The 12,894-nt window shown below is 31.9% G+C and overlaps 1 long non-coding RNA gene across 1 annotated transcript; it reads right to left on the bottom strand.

The window, feature by feature from the left end:
- Positions 1–10,546: 10,546 nt before the first annotated feature.
- Positions 10,547–11,382, bottom strand: LOC123321540. The gene is made up of 2 exons (XR_006538880.1): positions 11,005–11,382; positions 10,547–10,884 (listed from the first exon to the last, which is right to left on the bottom strand). It is a non-coding gene; the product is annotated as an uncharacterized LOC123321540 (long non-coding RNA).
- Positions 11,383–12,894: the final 1,512 nt, after the last annotated feature.

The raw sequence follows: 12,894 nt of genomic DNA, 5'->3' as shown, positions 1-12,894 counted from the left end.
TGGAGATCTTATCAACCTAGACGTATTAATCCACCAGTTACAATTTTTAAATAAAAAGCCACAAGAAGATTTATTGAATTTTATAGAACGCATAATTGCCTTAAAAATACGAATTAATTATCGAATTGATGCAGATCCAATGACTGATCCAGAAAAATTATTGTATAAAACGAATATTTTAAAAATTTGCAAAACAGTATTAATTTCAAATTCACCCTCCGAATTAAGAACGCATTTGATTATGCATAATGACTATAGCTTTGATGATACTGTAAATGCTGTGAAAGATTATATTTCTAATTCAGAACAATACGAATTACTTGATAGAAGCAGACGGAATAAGCCTCAACAGATTCATAAGAATAACTTTTCTAATAATTTTAACCAAAATAATCGAAAAATGAATTTCACACATTTTAATCACCCAGCAAATAATTACAATCGTCCAGCAAATAATTATCATCGTCCTGCTAATAATTTCAATCATTTTAATCATTCTAATCAGAATAATCAAAGAAATGCGCAATTCCCTTCGCAACCGATACACTTCAATCAACGTCCAGTAAAATATAATTATCCGACAAATCAGCAAGTATTCGGAAATCGATATAATAAAAATGATAATCAAAATGTTTTCAAACCAAATCCTAATTATCGAAATAACAGTCCTCCAGAAAGAATGTCTATTCAGAGTAGAAATTATCCTCAAAAACGTCCAAATTATTCTTCACAATATGATACAAATCCTCAAAGAAGATTTGTAAATGAAAATCCAAAACCTAATTTTACGTTTGAAGAATTAACGCATGTACAATCTACTTCTAAAGATCCTGATCGTTATCCTAGTAATGAAAATTTTCACGAAACGCCTCAAGAAGAGCCATTGAGTTAAATAATTCATTAGATCATTCTAATCAATTACCTTATATTGAATTTTCAAATCCAAAATGTAAATTATTAATTGATAGCGGATGTTCAGTTTGTTTAATAGATCCAAAATTTGCGTACAATAATTTCCCTAAGAATATTTTCAAAGAATCGACTACTTTAACTGCTTGTTTTAGAAAGCAAACTTCTGACGAAAAAGTTTTACTACCATTATTTTCAGAATTTGGAACAGATGATTTTCATCCTTTTATTTTGTATAAATTTCATAAAAATTATGATGGTTTAATTGGTGCAGATTTCTTGAATAAATACGGACTTAACTTAGATTTCAAAAATCAAATTATTTTTAATGATAATTGTCAAATACCTTTTTACTACCAACAAGTTTGTCAAAATCAAACGGAGATTCCAATTGATTTAAGTCATTTAGAACCGAAATTAAATAGTCAATTGATGAAAATACTTCAAACTAATGAAGAAGTACTTCAACTCCCAGGTCAACCCCTTAATTTTTCAAACAGAGTAAAACATAAAATTCGTACGACTGATGATGTCCCAGTTCATTGTAAAATTTATAGATATCCTGAAATTCATCGCGAAGAAGTGAAAAGTCAAATTAAAGACATGTTAGATAAAAAGATTATTCGACCGAGTATTTCCCCATGGTCTTTTCCAGTTGTTATTGTTCCAAAGAAACAAGATTTATCAGGTAAAACAAAATGGCGTATGGCAATCGATTATAGAAAATTAAATGATAAAACAATTGATGATAAATATCCTCTACCTCAAATTGAAAGCATATTGGACAAACTAGGAAATAAAAAATATTTTACCGTGCTTGATTTAGCGTCCGGATTTCATCAAATAGAAGTTGATGAAGATTCAATTGAAAAAACAGCTTTTACTGTTGAAGATGGTCACTATGAATTTCTGAGAATGCCTTTTGGTTTAAAAAATGCCCCAGCATCTTTTCAAAGATTAATGAATGATGTTTTGAAAAAATATATTGGAAAAATTTGCTATATTTACATGGATGATGTTATTATATTTTCTGATACACCTGAACAACACTTAGCTGACATTCATACTATTCTTGAAGCTTTAAAGAAAGATAATTTGAAAATACAATTAGACAAATGTCACTTTTTCAAAAACGAAATTGAATTTTTAGGACATATCATTACCCCAGAAGGAATTAAACCCAATCCAAATAAATTAAAAGCGGTTAAGCATTTCCCTATTCCTAAAACACAAAAAGAAATTAAGTCATTTCTTGGTTTAGTTGGTTATTATAGAAAATTCATTCCTAATTTCGCGAAAATTACGAAACCATTAACGGCATGTTTGAAAAAAGACGCAAAAATTAATATTATAGATCCGAAATATATTGAAGCCTTTGAAGTTTGTAAAAGAAATTTATTGAATCACCCTATATTGCGATATCCGAATTTCAATGAGCCCTTTGTACTGAGTACCGACGCATCAGGTTTTGCAATTGGAAGTATTTTATCTCAAGGTAATCCTCCGAATGACCTACCGATAGCTTATGCAAGTAGAACATTGAACCCTGCAGAAACGAGATATAGTACAATTGAAAAGGAACTCCTCGCAATAGTTTGGTCATGTAAGCATTTTAGACCCTATCTATACGGAAGAAAATTTACGATATACACGGATCATAAACCTTTGACATGGTTATTTTCTCTAAAGGAACCAAATTCACGCTTAATGCGATGGCGTATTAAATTAGAAGAATATGATTATGAAATTAAATATAAAGAAGGTTCGAATAATAATGCCGATGTCCTTAGTAGAATTGTTTTGAATTCAACCGATCATTTGAATTACGAAGAATTTCTGAAACTTAACGATAAAAAAGAAATTGAAGAAAATTTTAATGTTCAAGAAAAAGAAGGTAATTTATTCAAAGCCCCTAAAAAATATGCGTTAGCTCATTGTGTATCAAAAGATTTTCATATGAATAAAGGTATTGCTTTAACATTTAAACAAAAATATGAAGGAATCAATGAATTAAAATGGCAAAATAAGTCAACAGGACAAGTCGCTTTTATTAACCGAGATAACAGAAATATTTACTATTTAATTACGAAAGAATTTTATTATGAAAAACCGAAGTACGAAACAGTTTTTAAAGCGTTAATAGATTTACGGAAATTATGTGAAAATAATAATGAGAAATATTTAGCGTTACCACGAATTGCGTGTGGTCTAGACCAATTGGAATGGTCTATAATATTCAAAATGATACAATTCATCTTTATGCATTCAAATATAAATATAATGATATATAATATTCGAAGTAAAAAAAAAAAAGGAAATAAATAATAAAAATATTGATTTTAATGGTATTGAATATGAAGAATTTATGAAATTGATTAAAGAAGCTACTTATGAAGAAGTAGATGAAGACGAATTAGCGTCAATGATAAATCAAGTTACTGAAGAAGAATTAGATGAATGTTTAGAGCTCTTGAATGCTCATGATAAAAATACTAATAATTCGAATCAGAATATTAATAATGATAATAATGAAGGAACTCACTTGAATGAAAATAATAATAATAATGATGATAATAATGAAGATAATATTGAAGATGATTTGAATCGAGATAATGATGATGAAAATGATGATTTTACTGTCCATAGTAACGTAGAAAATCCAATTTTAGAGTTACCATATACGGAACGATGTTTAAATGCATACCCTTTGCAAATAATATTCAAAATGGCATCAAATTATAACGTTACCAAAACGAAGTTATTTGGAGATAAAATAAGATTTCGTGTTTCGATAAATTCAATTGATAATGATTTATTTAAATTCATTAAAGAATATGTTCGTCCTGAAAAACCTTACACGATATATTTTCAATCCGAAGAGTTAGAAGAATCCCTTATTAGAATCCTACAAGATAAATTTGATCATAAAACTATTAAATTTAAAATTTCTAAATTATTTGTTGAAGATGTTGAAGATAAAGAAGAACAAATTTTACGAATCCAACAATATCATGAAACTAAAACTAGACATCGTGGTGTAAGCGAAAATTTAATTAGTTTGAGACGAAAATATTATTGGCCTAATATGAATAAAGATGTACGGAATTATATTAACTCATGCGAAATATGTCAAAAGAGTAAATACGAAAGAACTCCTATACAACTTCAATTCAAACCTAACCCAATAGGATCAAAACCCTTTACACATGTTTATTGTGATACCATAAGATTTGGTCAAACCTACTGTTTAAGTATAGTAGATTCATTTTCAAGATTAGGACAATGTTATCCTCTAATTCAGAAAACAGGAACGGAAATAATTGACAAATTAATAATGTATTTTAGTCATTATGGTGTACCCTCTAAAATCACGTGTGACAACGGATTAGAATTTAAAAATAGTGTCGTTCAAGATTTTTGTAAAGTACATAAAATCGAAATTCATTATATCACGAATTACAATCCAAATTCTAATGCAATTGTGGAAAGATTTCATTCAACACTAATTGAGCAATTACGTACTATTGATGATAGAAATTCTACTTTTCAAAATAAATTAGCTCTTGCTTTATTAAGTTATAACAATTCTAATCATTCGAGTCTAGAAATGACTCCAATGCAAATAATCAAAGCAGATTTAAATTATTCATTACCCATCGAAAAAACTCATAATGAACAAATACAAGATTATGTTGAAAATTATGTGGAAAATCTCAATGATATTTCGAAAGAATTAGAAAAAAGAAAGCATAAAAGTATTAATCGTTTGGAAAACATAAATCAAAAAAGGTCCGCTGAAGAAGACCATCCATTAAATGATAATCCTACTTATATTAAAAATCCTATCACCAGAAAACTAGATCCGGTATTTAAAAAGATAGATGCTCGAGAAATTGATTCACATCGTATTCAAGATAAAAAGAATAAGCATATTTATCATAAAAGAATTCTTAAACAACGAAAGAAAAAATAGTTTATTTTGTTTCAGACATAATGCTCCTGAAAACGAGCTTCCTTCTTATATTATGCGAAATGATAATTTTGATCAATCCCTTCGAAATAATTCCAATAGAAAATAATATTTTGCCTATTTTGCTAGGAAAGGCTTACGTAACGAGAAAGAATTTGCAATTAATCTATCATATTGATTTAAAAAAGATACAAGATATAATTTTTCAATATCAAGTAGAAATTGAAGCACTGAAGCATCAACAGTTGGGTTTTGCAGCTACAGCTAATTACGAGTATTTATTACATTCTAATGAAATTAATACTAATACGTTCGAGGAACTTTTAAATGAAAAACTAGAATTAAAAGAGGATTAATTAACCTTGGTGGCAAGATTTCTAAAATACTATTTGAAACATTAGATTCTGATGATGAAGAACTTTATAGAACTTATTTTAATAGCATAGAGAAAAATGAGAAGACACTCATGAGGAATCAAAAACAGATCGCGACTATTGTAAATGACCTTAAGGATAAATATAATGATAAATTTAAAAAATTAAATGATAATCTTAAATTACTGCAAATTGTGCCAGCATTGAGGGATGTTCAACAAATGCATCTCATGACATTTGAAATCAAAGACATAAAGAATACATTAGATGAAATTCATTTGCCAGATTACATCTCTTACATGAATCTATTCTACCGTATACAAAATTCGTAGAATTAGTCAAAAATGTCACTATTATTCCAATGCATCACATAAAAGATTACTATCAATTGTGTCATACAAAAGTTATTTTCAAAGACAAGATCTTACTTTTTCTAATATCAATTCCAACAATTTATGAAGATAGTTTTGATTTACATAAATTTTACTATTTGCCTCAAAACAATCTTACCCTTCCCTTTACCTATCCTTATTTGCTCTCACAAGAAGAGACATTAAAATGGTCAACAAGTGAATGTCATCCAGTCGAAGATGATTTCCTCTGCGATCAAGACTCATTATCCAAGCCGCCAATATGTATGGAAAATATTTTGAAAAACCACTTCGAAAATTGTACAAGACGAAAAATGGTTCCTACGTCAAACCTTAAGTTATTAGAAGATGGAAATATCCTCTCCGTGGAAAATACAAAAATTAAAGAAGATTGCCCTCATCAAACAAAATGGCATTTTGTTCCTCCAATTGCTATTATACGCACAAGTTGTGTCGTCAGTAATGGTCAAAAAGAAATTTCCCCAACTGCAGTTATTAGTGAAGAAAAATTCATCGTTTTACCCAAGATGGTACCTAACAAATACTCCAAGAGAGAAGATGATGCTACAGAGGATGAAGAAATCCCTGACATCCATTTAGAAGAGTTGGAAGGATGGAACTTCCAAAATAATAATCATACATTTTTAATAATTTTAATATTGATAATTTTAGCAATAATTGCATTTTTAGCTTTCAAATATTTTAATAATCATTTTAATTGTAAAGCTACTCCTTTGGGAGATACCTTTATCCAAGGTGGGGAGGAATTACATAATCCTAACCCTTATTAACTTAAATTAGACTTTTGTTTGTTACTCATTTGAATCTACATATAGCCATACAATATTAACATTACGCAATAGTGCACCTGCATCCTTATCTCTTTTAAGATAACCCTATGTTATAAATATCAATTCATTCAGGATGCAAGAGGAGAATTAATTCAGAAGTCAATCAGTTACTTTGCTTGTCTCATTACATAGAGTAGTCTCTAGTCACTGTTGTAAATTTCCAAAATAAAGTTTGTGTTTTTAAAAACGGAATTTTCATCGTAAAAAATATAATTATATATTATCTACATTTGATGTTCAAACAAAAATTATTGGGATACACTGTCAGGTTCAAATTAGAAGACTCTTTTTAATTCATTCGAGTTTAGAGTAACTGTTTTATTAGCATCTTCAGGAATCTACAAATTTACTCAGTGAATTAAAAAGAGTTTTCTAATTTGAACGTGACTGTGTATCCCAATAATTTTTTTTGACTCAATCAACAGTAAATAACTTTTCTCTACTCTATTTGATGTTCTGTAAAGCTACATTCACAATCAATTCACAGGCCGAAGTGCACTTCGGCACGGAAGCTTAGCAGATGGCGTTCTCCGTTACCATTCACAATGAAATTCAAGACAAAATTTCTTGCAAGTCGCAAACTATCACTTCGGCAAGGAATTTCGTGCCGGCTATATATGATGCTGATGCTTATGTTTTGATCAGTTACATTTTTGATTCATTTGAGTATTTGGTTCCAAGATTATTGCGAATGATAAATTTCGTGCCGAAGTGCACTTCAGCCCGCGAATTGATTGTGAATGCAGCTTAAATTATCTCATATCCCCAACTACTTCACCTTTTCAAGCACACGTATGGTCCGTCATTTGGAAACCGAAAGTTACCAGAGTGGTAACTCTGGTGATAGATATCAAACCGAATTGTCAGGAATTCTACATATACGGACAACCTACTTACTAACCAGAAGAAACCAAAGTGTATATACGGATCATAAGAAATCATGGATAACTTAAGTTTCACTCTTGATATTATATGAATAAGTATTATCCAAAAAAAAAGATAGCGAAGTATCAGGAATTACTTATTTGTAAACGTAATCCTGCTGGCTATTATGGTTGTATTCATAAATTTACTCTGAGTAATCTTTGATTAATCGAAGCGCTCTGAAACAAAATAATTTAAAAAATTTAAATAATCGATTGGCTCCTGCGTAAATTCTTAAAATACCTAATTTGTCAAGAGCGAATCAATTGGAAAAAAATGTTACTTGACAATGAAAGGAAAATGGAATTCCAAAATGATAAAACTTCGCTACTTTTCGGAGTACAACCGAAACCTTATTAAAAACATTTCCTATTACGATTTACATTTTTTCAATCTATATAATACTGAATTATAGTTTTTGTTTGTTACATTTTTTCTCACATCCCCTGTCTGATAATAACAATACCATAATTATGATATAATAATAAATCGAAATATTTCAAAAATTGATCTTCTTGCTTACAGAATATAGTCAGAAACTTCATTTTTCATGATGGAGTATGCGAGAGCGTGCAATTACGTAAGTAAATTATTTTTTCTTACAATTAATTTAAAAATCGCAATTACAAAATATAGAGAAAATTCATTTTTTTTGTTCTGAAATAATAAAATAATATTATTAATAAAGAAAATTTCAAACGGTTAACTATGGCCCCAACAAAACAATTATACGAAACAAATTAATGAAATAAAAGAACATGTAGAAATTTCCTATTCGATAAATAACGAGGTAACTGAACAACTGCTTCCAACGATTTTAAAGATAGGTAATTGAAATACCCAATAGCCTTATGTCTATAATTATTTATTATTATTATTATTATTATTTGAACTGGCTCCTTGTAGCTCGATTAGCCTTTCGGGAACTGCGACCATGTAAATTTTTTTTCTCTACTCTACTCATTCATCGGAACCCACGGAGGTCGTTAATGGTATTGATAAAACCGATAACATCTTTAAGGATCTTAGCTGTTATCTCATAAGTATCCACAGAACCAGTTTCCCCATATGTTTAGTTCTTAAATCCGCCAGCTCAAGACACTTACGTACCAGGTGTTCAGCTGTTTCTGTTCCTGATCCATAGAGCCTACAAAACTCATCCGCTGACTTTCCCAAATATCATTTGCACCGACAGTGCCCTGCAAACAGTCCCACCATCACCCAAAGCTCAGCTCGTGACAGCGGTTTTCTGGTGTGGGTTGGTGAAATCGTCACGAATTTCTTTGACTGAGTAAGCCCAGGAATGTTTCTCCAGAAAGTTATTCTATTGTTCAACTCCCATTGTTGGACCGTTGGTTTTTTTCAAGCCCACAAAAAAGTTCAGGTCCAGGAGGTGTTAACCTTGGTGCTCTTTCTGCAAGTTCATCGGCTTTCTCACACCACAATGCCCTGGTAACCAGAGTAGAGTTATTTTATTGTTTCCGGCCAGTTGCATTATGATATTACAGCACTCCTACGTCAACAGAGATCCCTGGCAATGTAGTTCCAGGGATCTCAGCATGGCCTGGCTACCCCTGGTGATATAGATATGCGTCCCTTTGAAGTTCATTTTAAGGCATTCCTGAGCGCATAAGTAAACAGCCAGTATCTCGGTCTGTAAAATAGAGGGTTCACTTTCCAGGGCTTCAAAGATCCTTCGTTTAAGTCCATATACGCCAATGCCTGCCTATACCCCTTTCTGATTTTAATCTATCAGTAAACCATGTGAATGACTTTTTGTCCAAATGATTTACAAAACTTATTGCACTAAGACTTTTAACTATGACCATTCCGAAATCGAAAATAATTGGCATAACATCCGATGGTTTTGCCAAGAGGTAGAGTTCAATTGATTCAAGATCTTCATATGTCCAACCCAGTTGCTCCCGTAACACCAACACAAGCCAGGCTTTACATTTTCTGCAGCCGGCTGCGTGTGGTGATCTATACAGCTTTTGTCCACCATGCTAGAAACGCATAAGTGACAATAGGGAGTACTACCGCTGTGTATAGCTACAATATCATTTTCGGTTTTATGCCCCATGTCTTTCCAAAGAGTCTTTGCAAGTTCACATGGCCACCGTGGCTATGGAAAGAGTTTTATCTATGTGTTTTCTCCAGTTGAGTTGGCTATCCAGAATAACATCTAGATATTTGCACTCACTGTAAAATTTCAGAGACTAGCCATTTAGGACCAGCGCTCTGAAGTCAATATTCCTCTTTCTTTTGAAAGGAATTAGTGTTGTCTTCGAAGGATTGACAGTTAGCCTTCCCTCCACGCATCATTTTTCCATAATCCTGAGAGCGGTTTGCATTAACCTGCTCAGTAGACCTTCAAGCTTGCCTCTAAAAAATCACCTCTTTGTCATCGGCATACCTATGTCTATAATATATTGTCAGAAAACATTCATCGATTGGTTAAAAAACTTTAAATCAAACATCAACCCTGCGATTTATTCTTCTATAAATTTTCATTAAATGATAATCTGCACAAATTTTGAAAAAACATCTAAGATATCATCAATCGTGGCCGATTCTGTATGGATCAAAAGCATAAATAAATATCGTGCAAAAAATTCAAGTCAAAAAATTTATATGCATTTTTATTCGGAAAAGAAACTGTCGACTTAACTAATTCAGAATGTAGGAAGAAATACTCAATACTCAATAAAGAAATCTAACTGAAACCAAAGAGGAGACTTCTCACCCGATATTTCTTCCTACATTTTGTATTTTTATTCATTTGCATACACCATACAATTTGGTGTATGATACAAGAAATTAGGGAAAAACCTTAATAAAAAACACTTTCTATCCATAAATGTAGTGAATTGTAAAAAATGAAATTGTTTACGAAATAAGCTGAACTATTTTATATTAAAGGCCATATCACAAAGAGGACGCCCTAACAGAAGAGGACGAAGTAAAAATTTCCGAAATAGGAAAAATAGGAGAGAAAAAAAAATGAACGAAGAAAAAAAAAAGAAGAGGAAAAAAAACAAAAACAACAACAGGAAAAAGAAAAGGAAGAACAGGAAAAAGGAATAGAAGAAAAGGAACAAGGAATGGGAGCTGAGGAAAAAGAAAAAAATAAATAAATAAAGAAGATCAAATTAAAAAATGTATTTATTTAATTCCATTCATACAGAACAATGAAAAAGCTATGAAATAAGTTCGATCGTCGGATAATATGCTAAGATTAATTTAAACTATTAAGTTAATTTATAACACGATGTTGAGTGTCCATTAAGAGAGCCGAGTCGGATCTCGGATTGCATCGCAACGGATAAATCCACCTGCTTGCCTGCTAACATTTGTAACTACGTCCAGTAGAAACGCATCGAGCAGCAACGGAATCCGTCAACGGATTGCCAGGCGAGCGTATTTTCTATTTTGCCGTCGATGCAATGCTCTCACCTCTCACGCCCGTACAGTCCCAGTAGACGCTGGACAAAAGCAATAATGCATTGACGAATTATTTATGAATATAAAAGTACGTGTCCGTAGATGAAAAGTTGAAAATAAGGTTGATTCCATTTGCTATTCCTGTTGAGATTAGTACTCACCTCTAATTTTAACATCGATTTTTTCTTAGATAAAGTATTGTATGAAAAATCGATTGGTACATGTCTCAACTTCGGGAAACTTTTGTAATTTAGGAGATATGATTTTTTAAAGTTCTTATAAAAATTGACAATATTCGTATTATATCAGTCTAATTTTAATATATTTTCTGTTCAGCGCTTAAATAACTAAATCCAATCGTTAATTCGTTTAATTTATATCTCGAAAAATGGTATTTTCACTGTCCCAACTAAAATTAAACCAACTTAACCTCAAAACCATTATTTATATTCTCACATAGACGTATAGACATGGACTGTGCCTTCCCTTTCTATCTATGCATGAAATATCGTAAAAAAAAAGTGACAGAGAAAAACGCACGTCGGGAATACAGTTGTCTCTTTCTAGAATTTTGAATGGTCTACACCGTAGATAGAGGAAAGAGACAGGTAAATTCCCGATATTGAACTCTATGGGTTCCCATAGAGTTCAATGATTCCCGACGATCATTTCTCTCTTTCTATAAAAAAAGCCAATTTCATGCATGGACCAGTATTATACATCTATGATTTCATGTTGACATTGCTCAGTCCATGTGTCTATGTCTATGTATTCTCATTGAAAATTGAAAAATTCCCCAAATTTTTTGAAATAAACTAACTCAAAACGTTAACGCATCGAGTTCTCTTCAAACTAACATTTGAATTCACTGAAATTAATGAAAAAATCGAAGACAGAAATCCAAGGTGGGTAAACATGAGTCGGAAGTTCTGTGGTTGAAACATTCTGTGGTCCGTATATGGCGAATCCAAAAATCTAGACGCCCTCTGTCGACTGAATTACGAAACTACTTTGTCAGTATTGCAAAGTCAAAACAAGTTTTGTTCCTCATGTTTTTTCTTATCTCACGTTGTCCAACAAAGTATTATAATTACTATTTGGAGAAGTTATATTGGAATTATTGTCTGGGTTTCTGAATATAAATATTGATTCCGAAAAAATATTGGAAAAGATATTTATATCAGTGCTTTCAACTGGCAGGAGTTAGATTAAACGATTTTTCTTTGCGAGAATTTTCGGTAATCGTACGAAGGCATATACGAGACCGGGGACGGTCTATGTTTTATCAGCAAGGACCGAATCATAAGTATCAACCAATTTGAACAATATGACAATTATTCAAACAAAATTACACATTCAATAATACAACAATAAACATTAATCGCCCCGAACTAAAAAAACAAATTGAACTTAAGTTCATCAGCAGCCCTGCACAATCGATAGACCGGAGCTTGCTCAAGTATGTTAGTCCGAGGTTTAGGGAGTCGAAAAGTTGATGTGGTCCTCGCTTCAATTCTTGGTACACGAATGTCAACCCTGGACAGTAGATGAGGCGAATCAATTCCTCCAGTGACAAGCTTTTGCGCAAATTTAGCGCACTGTCGCTTCTGTCTCTCCTGCAACGTTGAAATTCGCATTTCCCGCATGATCTCCGACAAATCCGCACCACGTTCAGGATACCTGCCGGTCTTTCTATATTCAGCACACTTCAAGAATTTTCTATGAATGCGTTCAAGTGATGTTAGGTGGGAACTGTATATCGGAAACCAAACCAAGTTGGCGTACGAATGATCTTTGTTTTACATATGGGTTCTTTTTATACCATTTTCGGAACATTTTCCCCGCACCAATGAAATTGTACGACGAAGGAGGCGTGGTTTCCTATGTTTCTCCGTTTTGATTTTCCCGTCGAATTTGTTGTAGGAATTCGGCACGTAAATTTATTTTCGAGGAAATTATTAAATTTCCTACACACTCCTCCACCAGTGACGAAGTTACGAAACCTACTGCAGGAATCTCTTGGGAAAATGAACTCTTCTGCCGGATCTAGT

This window comes from Coccinella septempunctata, chromosome X, assembly GCF_907165205.1.
Source record: "Coccinella septempunctata chromosome X, icCocSept1.1, whole genome shotgun sequence".
NCBI lineage: Eukaryota > Metazoa > Arthropoda > Insecta > Coleoptera > Coccinellidae > Coccinella > Coccinella septempunctata.
This window is presented reverse-complemented; position numbering and strand designations above follow the sequence as displayed.